General features: G+C 38.4%; 1 protein-coding gene across 2 annotated transcripts in view; it reads right to left on the bottom strand.

The window, feature by feature from the left end:
* LOC114648901 (polyamine-transporting ATPase 13A3-like) overlaps nt 1-18989 on the bottom strand; it is a 119659-nt gene that overhangs the window by 77674 nt on the left and 22996 nt on the right. For both annotated transcript variants that reach the window (XM_028798220.2, XM_028798223.2), the window contains exon 2: nt 11381-11462. The gene's annotated coding sequence lies outside the window, so the exon portion shown is untranslated. The remainder of the gene's footprint in view (nt 1-11380; nt 11463-18989) is intronic.

Below are 18989 nucleotides of genomic sequence, written 5' to 3'. Positions count from 1 at the left end.
TTATTATAATGACAGCGAAGTTATAAAGAGACACATGATGACATCCATAAATGCTTTTGTTTCATTTAAAGTATATCTCTCACAAGAATATTACTAAAAGACAAAAGTGTAAAATAAACACATTGTTAAAACAATGCTCCACCTATCCATTTTTCAAACCCTCTTATCCTGAACAGCATCACTGCAGCCTATCCCAGCAAGAATTGGGCACAAGTCAGGAACAACATCTGGGTAGAACGCCAGTGAATTGCAGGGCAAAAATGCAGAATTAAATTTAAAAAGCTTAGGTTTGAATAAACAATGGGAGGTCTGAAAATTTAAGGTACAACTTAAGAGAAGCACTTAATGCCAAGTCCGCTGCAACTCCTATCAACTTCCAGAAAGTGTTCAAAAGCCATTAAGAAGGCTAACAGAATGTCAGGTTATATAGCAAGATGTGTGAAGTACAAGTCTAAGGAAGTTATGCTCAAGCTTTATAATGCACTAGTGAGGCATCAAGTAGAGTAATATGTGTAGTTTTGGTCACCAAGATACAAAAAGTACATAACAGTCCTGCAGAAAGTTCAAAGAAGAGCGACTAGGCTGTTTCCAGGGCTACAGAGGATGAGTTATGACAAAAGATGAAAAGAGCTGAGCATTTTCAGTTTAAGCAAAAAGAAGATTAAGAGGAGACATCAAAAACATGGGGCAGAGTTGGAAACTTGTTAAGGGTAAATTTTGCACAAACATTAGGAAGTTTTTCTTCACACAAAGAACCACTGACAAATTAAATAAGTTACCAAGTAATATGGTAGACAGTAGGGCTTTAGGAACTTTCAAAACTAGACTTCATGCTATTAAGAATTAAGTGGATAGGACTGGCAAGCTTTGTTGGGCTAAATGGCCTGTTCTCATTCAGATTGTTCTAATTTTCTAATGTCCACACGCACACACACACTGTACAGGAGAGCCATTTTAGCAAAGATAGTCTGGCTAAACTATGTTTTTTTGAACTGTGGGAGGAAACTGGAGCACCTGGAGGAAACCTATGTGCACAACTCGATGACATGCAAACCTAAAACAATATCATTCAAAACAGGAACAGATTCCTAAGGTGCATCACCACCAGTGCAAATGCATAGTGTTAAGATTTAATAAAGCTGCGAGAAAGAAATTCTTAGGCTGTGGTACAGTGATGATTTTTTAGTATGAACTGTCACATAACACAGTCACTTGACTCATGGCACTCTAATCTAGCGCTGTAGTCCCTTCACGTCACAAGATTGTCTATGTCATTTCATTCTCTCTTCCATTTCTTATACGTGACTTAATTTGTCACTCATTTCAGTTTGATTATTTAATAGGTTGTGAGATGGGAGGTGAGGAATACTTACTATTTTCATGCCACTGTTTTCAAGTTCTCTGCGATATGTTGTTTCACATACTGCAGTAATAAATACAGGGTGAACCAAAAAGAAGTACCACATTTCAAACGTTTATTCCACAAAAATGCTACAAGATAAAATAAATTTCCCTGAGACACAAGAAAGGTTATACAAAATAGATTTTTTCAGCGTTTTAAAAATGATGTCTTCAAGGTGTTGGCCATCATTAGCGATACACTCTTGGAGATGATTTATGAATGCTCCCATGACTCGTTTGGGCATTTCAAGGTGAATAGCTGTAATTTTGTGACAAATAGCGTCCTTGAGGGCTTCAAGGTGTTCAGGTCGGTGTGTATACCTTCGACTTGAAATGGACCCACAAGAAGAAATCACACAGGAGAGATCCGGCGAACGTGAAGGCCAATAGAACGTGATTTCTGTTGCTCCATCCTGTTGAAACCAGGCATCCACCACATCCATTTCTTCCAGTTGGGGCTGCAAATTCTGACCATTGCTCCCCCCTCCTCAGAAAAGTAAGGGCCTACAATGCCAAATTCTGCAACGCCGCATCAAACTGTAACATGCGCTCACTGTGCAGGGGTCTCTGATGAAGTTCACAAGGGTTATTTTCAGCCCAATAGCAAAACGTTTGCTTATTTACGCAACCATTCAAATGGAAATGTGACTCGTCGCTGCACATGATGATGGCATTTCAATGAATGGTTTGCAGAATGTTCACACACAGCTCTCTACAGCTTTCCCTGTCTCTTTCAGTGAGTTCCTGTACTACCATCATATTGTATGGATGAAAAGTAAGGTCCTCATGCAAAATCCTCCTCAAAGACGTGTTGGAAATGCCTAAGGCAGAAGCATGTTTGTACGCTGAATGTCTAGAAGACTGCAAAATTAATGCCCTTACAGCTTGGACGTTTTCAGGTGGTGTTCGTAAAATCCGAGGACGGCCTGGAGATTTTCTGTTCAATGTTGTACCCGTCGGTCTAAATTTAGCCACCCACTGAAGAATTGTTTTCTGATTTGTGATGTCACCATTAGAAGGAATGCTGAAGTGTGTTCAGAAGGCACGTTGCATAGTGATGATGGATTCATTGCTTTTGAAGAATGCTTTGACAGCAAAAGCACAGTGCGCACCAGACCAAGGCATGTTGCTGACTGAAAACTGCAAGGGATCGACTATCAAAAGACCCCCACCCCAACCCACTCGGCTGCCTCTACCTCACGCAATGACCTTGAGAATTGTGGAACTTCATTTTGGCTCACTCTGTAGTGCACTAAATAGTAGGCAGTATGTCACTCGACACACAACTCACACTTGGATATACACAATTACACAATCATGTGGCAACCCATCACACTGCTCTACACTGGTTTGTGTGTTGAACCCCCTTTTGCAATCCTTGTTCACCCCTGACTGTGCAGTCAAAAATCATCTCCAGCTCCATCATTAAATTTCTTGACACCACCATCATAGGCCCAATAACCAATGATGACAGAGAAAAGATTTAACTACCGACTTTACTGCCAGGACAACAATCTCACCCTTAATGTCAGCCAAACCTAGGAGCTGGTAATAAACTACAGGAAGCAGAAAGCAGAACACAGACCCATCTACATTGGAGGAGATGCTAATGAGAGTGTGAGCAGCTCTAAATTTCTTGAAATGACTATTACTGATGGCCTGAAGGGTACACATCCAGAAAAGCTAATCAATGCATTTACTTCCTTAGACGTCTCAGGAAATGTAGCTTTTTTTCCCCCATTTGTTGTCACAAACCTCTAATTATGATTTGTTGCACTTCATGTATTTTATTTTTTTTATGTGTGAGGCTTTTTCTTAGTATTGTATTAAAGTTACAATTCTGAGAAGACTTGCAAGTAAGAACTTCATTGTGCAATGTCCATATGATAATAGACGTGAATTTGACTTTGAAAAACATGTACCATGCGGTCAGTTCCAACAAGTTAAAATAATGTTTGTCGCATTGAAGATACCTTGTATGTGTTGACAAAGCAGAGGGCTTTGAAAGGGAATATGAAAAAGCACAGCAGTTTCTACTGCTACTGCTTTAGTGCTGCCAAGAGTTCTACTTCAGCTGGGCTCAGTATTACAGCTGATAAATAGCTCATTATCTGAATTTAGTTCTGTTTCCTTGGCCTGTTTTTAATGGAGAAGCTGAATCATGCAGCTTAAGCCTTCATCTTTTATCACTGGGGCACAATGACTTTCACTTTGTGCCAGGTAAAAAGGGTCACCAAGACCACAAGCAACTCTTCTAAAGTTGGCAGTCATTCTCTCGCTTTCACAATCAATTATTGACTCTAGCATGCAAACTCAACAAAATTCAATTACGGCTAAACATCCATGCCAGGCAAGATTAGCAGACACAGGCCTGAAAAATGCAGAATGCACAGTGTTTTTTGGTGGCGAAGCAGAAAGTGTTCTGATTGTTAGATGTGCAAGTACCGACAGGCATACCAGAAAAGGGACATGTTTCAGCGTACTTTGAATATCATTTTCTTTTATTTGATTTAGCCTGCCCGCTTCTGTTTGTAACAATTCGATTCTTTCTCTGCTGTGACATTATTTACATGCACGTGTGACAGTGCCCACAAAAACATATGAAATAAAGACTGTTTGAAAAGATAATGTCCAAATGTCTTACTTTCCTGCTTATATTGCTAGGTACCAATAAATCAGTCCTTGCGGTGTATCCAAAAACATGGCACTTGCAATAATACATCATCTGCCTATAAGCATGGCAAATATTTATCCGTTTTTAACATCCACTTTTCCCAGAGCTGGGTTGCAGAGAAGCTCCTATCCCAGCAAGCAACAGGGAGCCAGCCCATCACAGGATTAACACACACACACAGTAGGGTCAATTTAGAAACATCAGTTCACCTAACCTGCATGTCTGTTGGACTGTGGAAGCAAACCAGAGTACCCAGAGGAAACCCACGTGGACTCGGGGGGGAAGTATGTGAAATATAAACAGCTAAGAGTGAAATAAAAAGGAACCTCCAAACAGGGGTGCCATGGAAGCATTTTAAAGATCGTGGAAAAATTTGAAAGAGATAAACATGTAGAGATTAAGAAAGATATTAAAAAAAAGAACATAAGAACTTTCAAAATGAGGATAACTAGGTCAATCCATCAGGCTCATTTGATTAACTACGCATATCTCATCCAATCACAGTACTTTTTAAAAGTAGTTAAGGTTTAAATATATGACTCTAAAGTTTAGTACATATTTCCAAGACCTGCTGTGTGATGGACTGCTTCCTGGCTTCAATCTTAAATGTATTTCCCCTTAATTTCACCCGAGTCCTCAAAGTACATAAGTCACTATTTAATTTTATCGATGTGTTTGAGAATTTTGAAAAACTGAATGAGGTACAAGCAACACTGTTGGGTAGTAATAGTGCTGTTGTCTTGTGAGAAGGAGACCGGATTCATGTCAAGTCGAGTTTTTATGTTCTCCCCATGTCCATGTGGGTTCCCTCCTGGTGTATCCTCCCACAGTCCAAAGAGATGCAGGTAATGGGATTTACCAATGCAAAATTAGCCCTAGTGAGTGTGTTTGTGTGTGTGTTCACCCTGTGATAGATTGGCACCATGCCTGGTGATTGTTCCTGGCTTATGCCCGGTGACTGCTGGGATGGGCACCAGCTGTCCTGTGAACCTGCCCTGAATAAGCAAATTAGGAAAATGAATGAATGAATTATACACCAAAGCAAACTTCTCCGCTCAAGAATAAAGATGTTTGTTTCCCATACTATGTGCTTAAGTCCTGGGATAACATTGATTATTCTACTCTGCACAACATATGCTGCTGCTTTACCTTTTGTATGGAGGACCATAACTGCACACACTACTTCAGATGTGTTCACACTTGTGCAATCTGGTATACTGTACAGCTTTTACCATATAACCCATAATTTGTATTTACTTTTTTAATCGCTTCAATGCATTCCTGGAGAGTGGCACTGTGTCTCATATTCATTAGCAAATGAACTTCACTGTTGTCAATAATGAGCATATAAACATTGTCTGGATGATGAGAATATTATATCAATGTAACAAATAAATAGGGTGCCTTCTACAAAACAGTGTCTCTCATTTTGTATTTATAATTAATATTCGTTTTGCCTGTATTTTTGAATTTGGCACCTTTTTTTAAAATCAGTTGCATTTACCAACACTTTCTCCAGTTTTGAAGTGGGTCCAGGTCTTTTTGAATTGCTTTTACTGCTTTCTTGATATTTGCTATTCATCCAATTTTAGTGTCACCTGAGAATTTCATATGTTTACTAACTTAACTTTATCTGAATTTATGTAGTTCATGTAAATTAGTGAGAGTAACAGTCGAAGCACAGATTACTAGCAGACTCCACTGGCGACTTTGCCAACATAGATCATTCTCCTCTTATTTGTACACTTTATGTCCTGCCGATTACCTTGAAGTATGGTCTTGTATGTTAACCCTGATGCCACTGGCTTATAATTTCAAAATCAATTTTTGGTTCTAAACCATATCCAATGGTTCGTGAAAGAAAAATATGGCATATTTTTGGTTTTTGTCTGCTATTCCAGTCGCCAACTCAAAACAATCTAAAACATTGTTTTGACAAGATCTTCCTCTCATAAACCCTAGCTACATATTATTTATTGTATTACTTTTATATAAATAGTCTTCTAATTTATTTCTGACTATACATTTCACAGTTTTGCTGAGTAAAGTTTATAGGTGTATAACTACTGAGATCCATTTTGTGCCCTTTTATATGGACTGGAGTCAACTTTCCAGGAATTAGGTACTGAAGTAACCCCTGAATATGATTAGTAATGGTTTATTATTAATACCTTTCATTTTCTTTCAGTACTACTGGTAAAATCATCCCCAGACATTTATTGATATTCATGACATTGAGAGCATGCTGCGAGGGTGGCAAAATATTGTGAGAGGAAATTGGTGTTTCTTTTTTATTTAATTCATTCTGTAGCAATGCTACAAGAAAATGACTTAAAATCCCAGCAGCCTCAGCACCACTGTGCCACTAGGCAGCTTTGACCATTCACTCTGGGGCTGCTAGAAGAAAAGAAGATAAAGCACTAGATTTAAAAAAGGAAGTTGTAAAAAGCCAGGAGAATCATGACTGTTTTGTGTGTCTTTTACTACATTACTTTTACAGCTGTAGGAAAAACTGTTCATTTGGATTACAATACCACTAACCTGAAGAATTAACATTTTCTCTAGATTTCTGTTCTTTGTCTTGTGCCTGGCTTCTTCATTTGGATTCACTTGGTTTGGAAGTCACCTGACAGCTGAGTAAGTGAACTCAGCTCATCAACAACCTTCTGCAAATACAGATCATGTGAATACGGAGAAGCCACTGTGTGAGTGTGTGTGTTTCCTAAGAAATTGGGCCTCAGTTATAGTGCTGAGGATTAAATGAAGGTATCAGATGTACTATGTAAATAGCAGAGTGCTTTTCTGCATATAATATTTATTGCTTCCCCCAAAAACCAAACCCCCAACCAGAGCTCCTTACTCTTGGACAAGCACTTGCAACATATAATTACACAGGAGTAAAAAAAAATTATTGCTTCTTTTAGTGATATGGCTTTTGATTATAGTCACTGAAAAACACAATTTGAGGGGAAACTGTATTGTTCTGAATTCAAACAAATAATTACAGTAGGAGGAATTAGGATGTGAAAACTCATATTAAAAATAAACAAATATTCCAATATATTCGATCATAGGTTAAAAATTCTAAGGACTACTACACATACATCTGTACTTAACGTGCCTTTATATGCTGCATTACAGTATTACTATTTTGCTGTTTTGCTTGAAGTACATCTCCAAGGCATGCAGCACTCGTGAGTCATGTACTGACGCAGCTTTCACTTGAAAACGTGGCCCACCACAAACATGGCATTTTCTGTGTATGGAGAGTGACATGATCAAAGAGAAAAGTGGAACTAGGACACACCTCACATGCCTGTGTGCAAGTATGTGTCAAAACCCTTTACAAAATCACTCATGATTACTTAAACATGTTAAACGTACTGTACTTGTTACTTTAGTCCCTTGCATCCTGGCCCCTCCTCTAACCCTCTTCTCCGCTATGTGCCGCTTACACTAAAAATGCTCTTTAAAGTGTTGATTTTAAAGCAGTTATAATAATAAAAGGAAAATATGGCAGTTAATCCCTATTATGTTTAATAAGAAAGGAAATCAGCTTTTGTTTGCTACGATGAATGCTTAAGGGTTTTAATTGAATACAATGGCAAATCAGGGATCTAAGGTCCAAGAGTGAAAAGGAACAAGATCAGAAGTAAAAAAAAATATTTTTGGGTGCTGGACAAGTGCTTAAAATCTGTTGTTGTTTTTTTTTTTAACCAACAACAGTGCATTGCAGTAGAAAAACCTTTTATACAAGACAATATAAACTAACAATTAAAAGTGATCAAAATATTAATTGTGAAAATGAGGCGCAAAATACAGAAGTAATGCAGCATTGCATGCCTGGAGAAACTCGATGCCAAAATTACTGCAAGGTTAAAAAAAAAAAAGAACAGTTCTTTTGAAATTGAATGTCAGCGTTTGCCTATAAAAAAATAAATTTTTTATATAGATTCAAATTATATTCGAACTAGACAAAGAGCCCGTTTCGACAACGTAAGATGAAACGGGCACGAGTGGAATAGTAATAAGTATAAGCACCACAAACCTGATATAGGTGTATTGAATGAATGCGGAATTGAATCAGAATGTGTAATTAGGCCTCAAGCTGTAGTCGAAATCGCCTTTCAGGCCTCTAGAGCTTTAATCGAAGTCGCCTTTCGCTTTGAATTTTCGAGGCCATAAATCCGCTGCCTACCGCAATGTCGCCCTCGTAAGGTTTTTCGGGCAGCTGCACAGAAGGCGACTGTGCATTCGGCTTCGGACAGACGTGAGTGAGTGAGTGAGTGAGCGAGTCTGGCGAATTATATATAAGATAGTGTTGTTTGTTCTGACAGCCCTAGTAGGAGTAATTGGAATTCTGGGGATGAATATAATTTCAACCTGCAGAAGACCCTGTCAAAATGGTAGCTCCAGTCAAATTTGAACATAATGCTTTGATCTATAAACTTACAATTACAAAGTTTTGGTGAATTTGGGATCAAAAGCAACATACAATGAATTATGGTTTCCTGTAACTTATTACATACAGCATTGACATTTAAAGGCTGCACATTTATGTGCCCAATGGAATGAACTCACTGTTTTAAGCAATGCATGGGAAAGAATAGATGAAAAGAAATAAGGTGAACTTTGTACAATGTCTGCCTCCTCTATGTCCTGTTCACAGTGGACCCCTTTATTGAGCTGTGTTAGCAACTCAACTAACCAAGGCATCCCATCGCTCCCAGCTTGTGTTGCACATGGAGCTTGAAGTGGGCCAGTACACTGTACCAGCAGTTTTCTGTTTCTGCTTTATGAACCGGAGTATAGAGGCAGATCAAGGTCTGGCCTCCAAGAGGATACCTTTGTTCTCTGAGATATTGCATCAATTTTACCAACAAGCTGCCCTCCCGACCTGTCATTTTAAGCTTATGTATATAAGAGCACTCAACAATCCAATTAGGCTTGAATTTTTATGTATTTTATATTGCATAGTGAGGAGTAAGAAAAAGCTGGCACAATAGAAAGTACCGTGTGTACTCAAAGAGGCCACTTGCTAACCACATCTTTGAGTTTCACCTAACTTTTCTTTGTTCATTTCATATCTTATTTTCCATGTAGCTCACCAACTTGCAGGTTAGCTGCCCTTTTTCATTTTCAGTCAGCTTCATCTCTCTGCACGATTCCAGCCAATTTGTAAGGTGGCACTGTTCTGTTTCCAGCATTCATTTGCATGAACTGCACTCCCCATTTCTCCACATGATCACAGCTGAGGCAAAAAATGACACGTGCCCCAATACTACTCCATTTTCTGTAGCTTTGTTACCAACAAAGATAGAGAAAAAAAAAAATCACCAATTTCAATAAAATTAGTCAAAAAGTTTTTGAGATTTTGTGGTATTTACTTTGTTTATTTTAAAACCCCTCCCAACAATAGAAAATCTGTTGCTACCCCTCAATGAAAAAAGAAGAAACCACAATTGTCTCTGAAATAATTTCAAACTGACAAAAGTAATTTGCACCTACAGGTTTATTCCGTGTTTAACAAAAATCAGACTGTTTTACAGTTTTGATTCAACACAAAATTTCAAATAACAACACAAATGAAAATGACATTGACAAAAATAATGGGACCCTTAACCCAATTTTATGTTGCACAACCTTTAGAGGCAATCACTGCAAACAGGCAATTCCTGGAGCTCTCAATGAGACTTCTGCACTGTCAACAGGTAGTTTGGCCCACTCTTTCTACCCAAACTGCTCCAGCTGTATCAGGTTTGCAGGGTGCCTTCTCCTGACTGCAGGTTTCAGTTCTTTCCATACTGTAGAAGTTTGATAGGATTCAAATTACGGCTCGTTAAAGGCCACTTCAAAATAGTCCAATGATTTGTTCTTGGCCATTCTTGGGTGTTTTTAGCTGTGTGTTTTTGGCTCATTATCCTGTTGGAGGATCCATGACCTGTGATTGAAACAGAGCCTTCCTGACACTGGGCAGTACATTTTGCTCCAGAATGTCTTGGTAACTTTTAGATTTCATTGTTCCTTGCACAGACTTAAGGCACCCCATGCCAGACGTAGCAAAGCAGCCCCAAAACATATTTGAACTTCCTCCATGTTTCACAGTAGGTATGGGTTTTTTTCTTTGAAAGCTTCATATTTTCTCTGTGGGCACAGAGCTAATATGACTTGCCAAAAACCTCCAGTTTTGTCTTATCTGTCCAAAGGACATTCTCCCATATGCATTGTGTCTTGTCAAAATGTATTTTAGTTTTCTGGCTTTTTTATGTTTTTCTTTCAACAGTGGAATCCTCCAGGGTCTTCTTCCATTGAGCCCACTGTCACTCAAAAAGCGATGGATGGTGCAACCAGATACTGTTGGATCTTGACCTTGGAGTTCAGCTTGTATCTCTTTGTAAGTGTCTTTTGGATTTTGTCTACCATTTTCACTACCCTTCTGTCCAATTTGTGGTGAATTTTCCTTTTGCGGCTGCATCTAGTGAGGATGGCTACAGTCCCATGGACCTTAAACCTCTTAATAATATTTGCAAATGTTGTCACAAGAACATCAAGCTGCTTTGAAATGTGTCTTATAGACTTTGCCTTTAACAAGATTGTCTATAATTTTTGTTTCTTATCTGGTCAGAAACTCTCCCCTTGGCTTTCTGTGGTCCATTCTCACTGTGGGGCACACAATGATACCAAACAGCAGGAGGACTACTTTTCTCCATTTAAATCAGCTAAATGACTGATTGCACTATTGGAGACGTGTGATACCAATGAAAGAAAACAGCTAGTTTGAAAAATCTTTCTAGGGGTACTAACAAATGTGTCTAGGCCATTTTAGAAAATCTTTGTAGAGTAAGCAATGCTTGTTTTCTTCACACTTGCTTGGCTTTACTCGATGACAAATCACTGGTATGCAGGTATACGTGGGACAATTGCTTTTCATGTAATCAATTTTTAGGAGGAATACAGCACTTTTTCAATGAGCTGTAATGGTACCAACAAATTTGTCCATGTCTGTAAAATTCAGCTCAAAAGCAAATGGGAATATCATTGTCATGCAATTAATATTACTTGTGCTCTTTTTATCTTAACTGAGGAACTCATTTTCTTAATCGACTAACTTTTCTTAATATGCAATTATAAACTATCACCTTACAACAGCATTCACTGTTACTCAAGTTTAACAGTATCTTTGAAATTTTAATATTTTCACTCCCTTCACAGAGGATAACTACTGGTACTGGTGTACTTCACAAAAATGAGTTCATACTATTTCATCCACGAAACAGGTGCACACTAATTATTTAATGTACTCACCGTGGCTTCTCTCACAGCGTCAGCTGAATGGCCCTGGATCAATCGACCACACCCTCCTTAGCTGGGTCAGTCTGCTGCACAGCTGTAACACACAAATACAGTTTCTTAATGAAGCTATGGTATTCCTCAAATACCATGTTTTGTAAATGTCACCTTCATTTCAATTGTCTAACTATAAGAATATTTTATGGCAGACATCTGAATATTAGACATACTTGGAGCTCAATGTGTGGCTTTTGTTCATCGATCAAATTTTACAGGTACTACTTACCTGTAGTAAGTAAGTAACCTGTAGTTACACCCCTTTAGGTTTTGGGCTTTTATGGAATTCTGGTATAAATTGGAAATTTCAGGTACTCACATTCTCTTCTCACATCTCACATGTTTTCTAGGATAATCAGTAACCATAATTCATAAATTGGTCTCATAATGGTACGTGCATGACTAGGCCTTATAATGGCCTGGTGGCCCGTCCAGTACACCCGCTACTCTGAACTGGATTAAGCAGATTTGTTAATGCTATGTCATGTTGTGCTATTTTATTGTACACATGAATCACTGTGGGCGGCACGGTGGCGCAGTGGTAGCGCTGCTGCCTCGCAGTTAGGAGACCTGGGTTCGCTTCCCGGGTCCACCCTGCGTGGAGTTTGCATGTTCTCCCCGTGTCTGCGTGGGTTTCCTCCGGGCGCTCCGGTTTCCTCCCACAGTCCAAAGACATGCAGGTTAGGTGGATTGGTGATTCTAAATTGGCCCTAGTGTGTGCTTGGTGTGTGGGTGTGTTTGTGTGTGTCCTGTGGTGGGTTGGCACCCTGCCCGGGATTGGTTCCCTGCCTTGTGCCCTGTGTTGGCTGGGATTGGCTCCAGCAGACCCCCGTGACCCTGTGTTCGGATCCAGCGGGTTGGAAAATGGATGGATGGATGGATGAATCACTGTAAATTTGTTACTACTGCCATAGCTGTTCTCTTAAAAGAATTTATAAATACTTACAAACACAACTTTACCAAATAAATGTTTCTATAGTAAATAACTGTACAGTAGGCTATTTATTTCGAATGGGATATAAATAACAAGCTTGTTAAATTTGCAGATGATACCAGGCTAAGTGGATTGGCAGATAATCTGGAATCCATGGAATCATTACAGAGAAACTTGAACAGCATGCAGGCATGGGCAGATTTCTGGCAGATGAAATTTAGTGTAAGTAAATAGAAAGTATTAACAAATAGAAAGTAAAAATGTTATGTTTGAATACAAAATGGAATGTCTGAAAATAGAGTACACCTTATGAGAAGGATTTAGGAGTCATAGTGGACTTGTCACTATCAACTTCTGGACAGTGTTCAGAAGCCATTAAGAAGGCTAACAGAATGTTAGGTTAAATAGCACCCTGACGTGTAGAGTACAAGTCCAAGGAGGTTCTGCTCAAGCTGTAGAACTTACTAGTGAGGCATCATCTGGAGTATTGTGTGCAGTTTTGGTCTCCATGCTACAAAAATGACATAGTAGTGCTAGAAAAAGACCAGAAAAGATCGACTAGGCTGATTCCTGGATTGTGGGTGATGAGTTATGAGGAAAGATTAAAAGAGCGGAGTCCTTTTAGTTTAAGCAAAAGAAGATTAAGAGAAGGCATGATTAAAGTATTTAAAATTATGATGGGAATTAGTACAGTGGATTGAGACTATTATTTTAAAATGAGTTCAACAAGAACTAAGGCAACAGTTGGAAACTTGTTAAGGGTAAATTTTGTATAAACATCAGGAATATTTTCTTCACAAAGAGAACCACAGATACATGGAATAAGCTACCAAGTAGTATTGTAGACAGTAGGTCTTTAGGGACTTTCAAATCTCAACTTGATGTTCTTTTAGAAGAATTAATTGGATGTGGCTGGTGAGCTTTGTTGGGATAAATGGCCTGCTCTTGAGTAGGTTGTTCTAATGTTCTAATATAAAATGTAATTTTGCAACCCACTTATTCCTGAACAAGGTCACAAGGTGCTCTAATATAAAATAAGACAAAAACCTTACTTGAAAGCATCTTTTGTTTATAGTCTCCTGTACTGGTTATGAATTATTGAAAATGTTTAAGTTTCACCAGTTCCTTTGCATTTGGCATGTAGCCACATGATGTTACCTTTAGAGATAGGAAGTATACAATTGTATCAGATACACTTTTTCGAGCAATAAATTATGTTGTGGAAAGTTTTTTTGGACACATGGATAACAGTCAAAATTAAGTGAAAAATGTTTATCTTTTGTTGACTGCAAGCATCCTGGACATTGCTGCTGGTAAAATAATGTGGTGATGAAACACTGGGATCTTTATCTGAACAGCCACACAAGATCCAACATAAAATGCTAGAAGGAAGCAAACAGCCAGAAGACATGCTTAAATAAAGTTAACAGTAAAGAAAGAAATTGGTAATTAATGATATATAGTATACTAGGGATGACTTCAACATTATTTTCAGTAATTGATTTGTAGATGCTTGCCACAGGCAGCTCACTGATAAAGAGAAGAGAGATCTTTCTGTAATCTGTGTGAATTTGTCAAGGTACCCAGTACTGCTTAAAAGGAGTTAACTGCCTTGATGGATGGTACAAAAGTAATAGGTTTCATAAATCTCCATGTGCATTTCATTCTTCAATTGAATACTTAAAACCTGAAACCAATGTCATTGATCAATTTAATGGAAATTTAAACTTATGACTGAAATACACAGCTATAGTGTAACACAATCAAATATTAAATTATTCACTAACAGAAGTTCTCCTGTCAACAACCTTTTATTCCTGTATGGTGAGTGAATAATGTGTCAACTACATAACCCAATCACGATACCAAGCATTCAGCAAATGCAGATCACATCTTTATGGAGGCCCTGAACTACACAGTACTTTCTGCTTGTTTTTCCAACTTTATCTTTATGTTTCATTTCAGGTTAAATTTTGTCTTTGACAATCTAAATACCACATTCTTTCGAGCTTTTAGTACTCCATATGACATAAGGAAAAAAAAAAAAAACATTCAGGATCTACACCTGACCTTTATAGTAAAAACCTGAATGGAAATAGTTTTATGTAGGTAACTGTACACAACAAAGATTTCACTGCCCGAGCACTTTCAACATATTTTGTTCTGCCGATTCCAAAAATGACTATTAAATTTTCCTGTAAGTTTCAGTGATTTCCTCTTATATTATAAGTACACAGTAGAACAACTACAACTAGAAAACCTATGCTGATCTAAAAGTAGTGGCACTGCAACTAGGAATGCAGCTTGGATATGCCAAGTACTATCGTGTCATTTGTGACTAGAACAGCCGTGCTAAAGAGTCTCATTACATGAAAAAGATCTAGCCATTCCAAAAGCATTTGGTTCCAGAGCAGAAAAGTATGGCAAATAAACCACTTGCCGAACCAACAAAGTTATTTTTGCCTCCACTTGGACTGATGAAAAATTTTGTTAAAGAGATGAACAAGGAAGGTAAAAGATTACGATATTTGAGACAGTTGTTTCCATGAATAACTGATGGCAAGGTCTACAAATCAGACACATCACCAATCACATGCAGTTCAATGATCTGCTAGTGAGGTTGGTGAAAATGGCTCTTGCCAACTACAGAGCACCAAACTACCTGCACCTGGTTGACAACATGCTTCAAGCATACAAAACCATGAAGTACAGCATGTTACTAAAGATTCATTTTCTACAATCGCACTTGGGCTTCTTAGCTGCTAATCTTGGTGCAGTCTGTGATAAAAATAGTAAAAAGTTTTACCAGGACGTTACAATGACGGAAGGGTATTACCAGGACAATGAAATCCATCAATGCTGGCCAACTATTGTACAAGGAAGCGACAATCATCTGATGTCAAGTTCAAATGAAAACCAACATTTTTAGCTCAGTTGAACTAATGCAAAGTGTCAGCATCATTAAGCGACTAAACACGTATAATTCAATAAAAGCTAATTTCACATTTTTCTAATTTCCTACATGGTATAGTCAATCTGGTCTTCAACTAAAAACAAAAATTGTTTAAAGAGCACCAGAGTGAATAACACTGGTGCTTCTCTTCTGTCATTAATTGAATGAACAAAGTTTTCCAATTTGCACTTTGTGGGAAAGTTATTACATCCTCCTTAAATCTGCCTGATGAAAAGAAAAATTCAAGTCAGAGGATTATTGGCTTGATTACAGCCAGCCCTATTCCTGCTCAATATCCACCTCACTTCTGTTACCATTACCATCACAGATTCAAGTTGCCAACACAAATACTTAACCAGCACATACAGTACAATGATTAAAGGAAATTCCTGAATTTAAAAAAAAAAAAAAAAAAGGTTGTTGATATCTTTATCAACTCTGGAAAGGGCTACAAAACCATTTTGGAAGCTCTGGGACTCCAGCAACCACAGAGAAAGTCATAGCCTACAAATGTAAGACACTTGGGACAGTAACGAATCTTCCCAGGAGTGGCTGGCCTGCCAAAAGTACTCTGTGCCCTTAAAATAAATTCATCCTAACAACATTACAAGAACTGCAGCCGTATCTTGACTCAGAAAAGTTCAGTGTTTAGACCCTACAATTAGAAAGGCATTGGGCAAAAGTGGCCTTCACTGGAGAGCAGCAAGGCATTTGCTAACCAAGAATATAAATGCTCATCTGACAGTATGGTGACTGTGGTATGGCAAGGATAGGCAATTCCAATATTTTCCCATATTTTAAACTTTAGTATTTCAGGCTTGCACAACAATAGATTAAAACACAGCAGTTCCCAAAGAGCCATTATGTAACCAGCATTAATAAAAAAAAAGGCTGGCATGGAGCTTTCAGTACGTCGCAAGCTACCATTTCAATCCCTTGCACGAGGCTGACACACTTCTCCAGCTGAGAGATTTGAATAAATAACACTGAAGCATTCCTGAGCAAGCTATAATTATAGGGCTCCATAAGGCCTGACGCCCACTCGCACAAGATAAGGGGGGGGGGGGGGCTAACAGAGCAGTTAGCTTACTGCCAATGCTGGGAAGAGGGCTGCAGGCAGGGTCACCGCTTCACATTGGCCAAGGGTGGCAGCAGACAGCCTAAACCATCATTGCAAAATTTCCACTGTGCTGTAGTATTAACTCATAAGGAGGTTTTGCAAAGAATGTGACAATTATGGCGTGCTGTTCAACCGAGGACAACACTGAGCAATCTGAACTGTGTGGTTTCTATGGCCGACAGTGTCATGTTTAAAGCAGATTATGGAAAGAGGATGAAACTGATCTGCCACATATTACCAGTAATCATTCTCATTTTGCTTAAAGTGACAAAGGTGGAGAGACAGGAGTATCCACATGTAGAAGGCTTCTCTTATCATCAGATTCACTTCATCAGCTCCACCGTTATTTTTGTAGGTGGCAGGGTAACTTTATTCTTCATGTGATTATCTAAAGGGTATTATTTCACATATCTGGAAAAGGCAGGAAGAAACAGGCATAGAGATAGATACCTGCTGGTCAATGTGAACAATGCATGCAACGGGAGCTGGCTTCTTGAACATTCAAACAAATGAGGTTTCCCATCTGCAGAGTGTGGTCAGCTAAAATGAGTGTGGATGGACAGGCCCTTAATATTGCAATAAAGACGGCTGGCAGCAATATCTCCTAAACTTGCCTATAACTTAATACAACAAACAAGCCCTTCCTTTTTACATGCAGTACAAATGCAAGTATTTAGCTATTGCTTTGCTTGGAAGTGACTTAAAAATCATAGTATAAAGGTTTCAAATTTCATAATGGAGGTCTGATAAATTGTATCACAGTGAGTCAGTTAGTTTAACTGGTATCCCGATGGTTTACAGTGCAATGTTAGGACATAATGCCTGCATCAATTTAAAAACTTTCTTTTCACCTTACAGCTATATAAAAAAGTAAGTACCAGTACACCCTAGAGAAATTTTTGATTTTAACTGTTTTGACCAGCCAAACAGTCAGTCTTCATGAAAAAAGTGCCTACAGATATTTTTAATATACTTGAATAACAACATAAGAAAAACATTTTTCAGCCATTTATTCAACAAAAATATCAACAGATGTAATGGTCTATTGGTGAAAAAAGTAAGTACCCCTTTGTCCTCAGAAGCTGGTCTTGCTCCCTGCAGCAGAAACGACTTCTTGTAGGCACTTTATGTAACTGCCCAGCAGTCTCTGACATCAAGAACACAGTGAAATTTTTAACCACACCTCCACGCCAAATTTCTTCAGGTACACGATGATTATGGGTTTTCTTGCATGTACTGGCCTTTCAAATCCCTCCACAACATTTCAATGGGACTCAAATCTGGGCTTTGACCAAGCCAGTACATAACCCTCCATTTCTTCTTTTTGAGCTTCTTGGCAGATTTGCTAGTGTGCTTTAGATCCTTACCATGCTGAAAAGTCCTTTTCTGATTCAACTTCAACAATGGGACAGATGGCCTCAAATTCTTGTCAAGCATGCTTTGCTATAATGCAGAGGTCATAGTTGACTCAATGAACGGGCATCTTGCACAAATCAAGTCAACTATGAATTCTAAAACATATCCACCATAACATATCTAAACCATAACATATTCACCAACATGCATTACAGTTGTTATGAGGTTCTTCTCCTGAACTGTAGTCTTTGGTATGTACCAAAATGTCTACTGCTACCGTGGCCAGACAACTCTATCTTTAATTTTCTGTCCAGATCTGCCACATTATTCCAGAAAGCCTGGTCTTTGCCTAGATGCTTAATGGCAAACTGTAGTCTTTATCTAATGTTCGTTTTGGACTGCAAAGGCTTTTCTTCTAATTGCACATGCTTGCAATTTGACACCAAGTGTTCTAACAGTTACCTGAAGATCCCACAATAAAATATTGGGGTCCTTAGAGACTCCTTTTAGTATCAAACTGTGAGCTTTTGGGCTAAATTTGCTGGGCCAGCCAGTCCTGGACAAGTTAGCAGTCATTTGAAACATATGCCATGATTTTCCTTACAAAGGAATGATTTGATTTCAAATCATTTGTCAATCTTTTTGAATCCCTTGCCAGACTTAAAGGTATCCACAACCTTCATCCTGAGTGCCTTATGGAGTTATTTTGATCTTGGCATGATGACACCACACACATCGATAACAAAGAGAACATCAGACACCAGATATGTGCAGTTTAAATAAGACAGGGTCCACCTGCACACTCCCTAAGAAGGTTCTAATCATTGGCACCTAATCTGCAACATCTGATTCTACTGTAATTTTATGGAGTTGAAGTGGTCATAAATGTAGCGGTGGACTTTCTTTTTTCAGGTAATAAATCTGCATTTTTTTTTTACTTAGATTATGAGAATGAACACACCATGTTAATTTTATGTATCACTAGTTTAAGTATTTCACCTTTACCTGTAGGCACTGTTTGCCTGTTCAAATATGTTAAAAAAAATCAAGTTTCCATGGGGTGTACTTAGTTTTTCAAATGACTATACAGCAGCATGCATAGAATATTGAGGTTTGGTACAGTGCATATTACTCTCCACTTGCTTGTACATAGCTTTGCTTACAAATATATCTGTTCAACGCCACCCATAGAAAATCACAGAAG

This window comes from Erpetoichthys calabaricus, chromosome 3 (assembly GCF_900747795.2).
Source record: "Erpetoichthys calabaricus chromosome 3, fErpCal1.3, whole genome shotgun sequence".
Classification (NCBI taxonomy): domain Eukaryota; kingdom Metazoa; phylum Chordata; class Cladistia; order Polypteriformes; family Polypteridae; genus Erpetoichthys; species Erpetoichthys calabaricus.
Note: the sequence above shows the minus strand (reverse complement) of the source record. Positions and strands in the feature narration are given on the sequence as shown.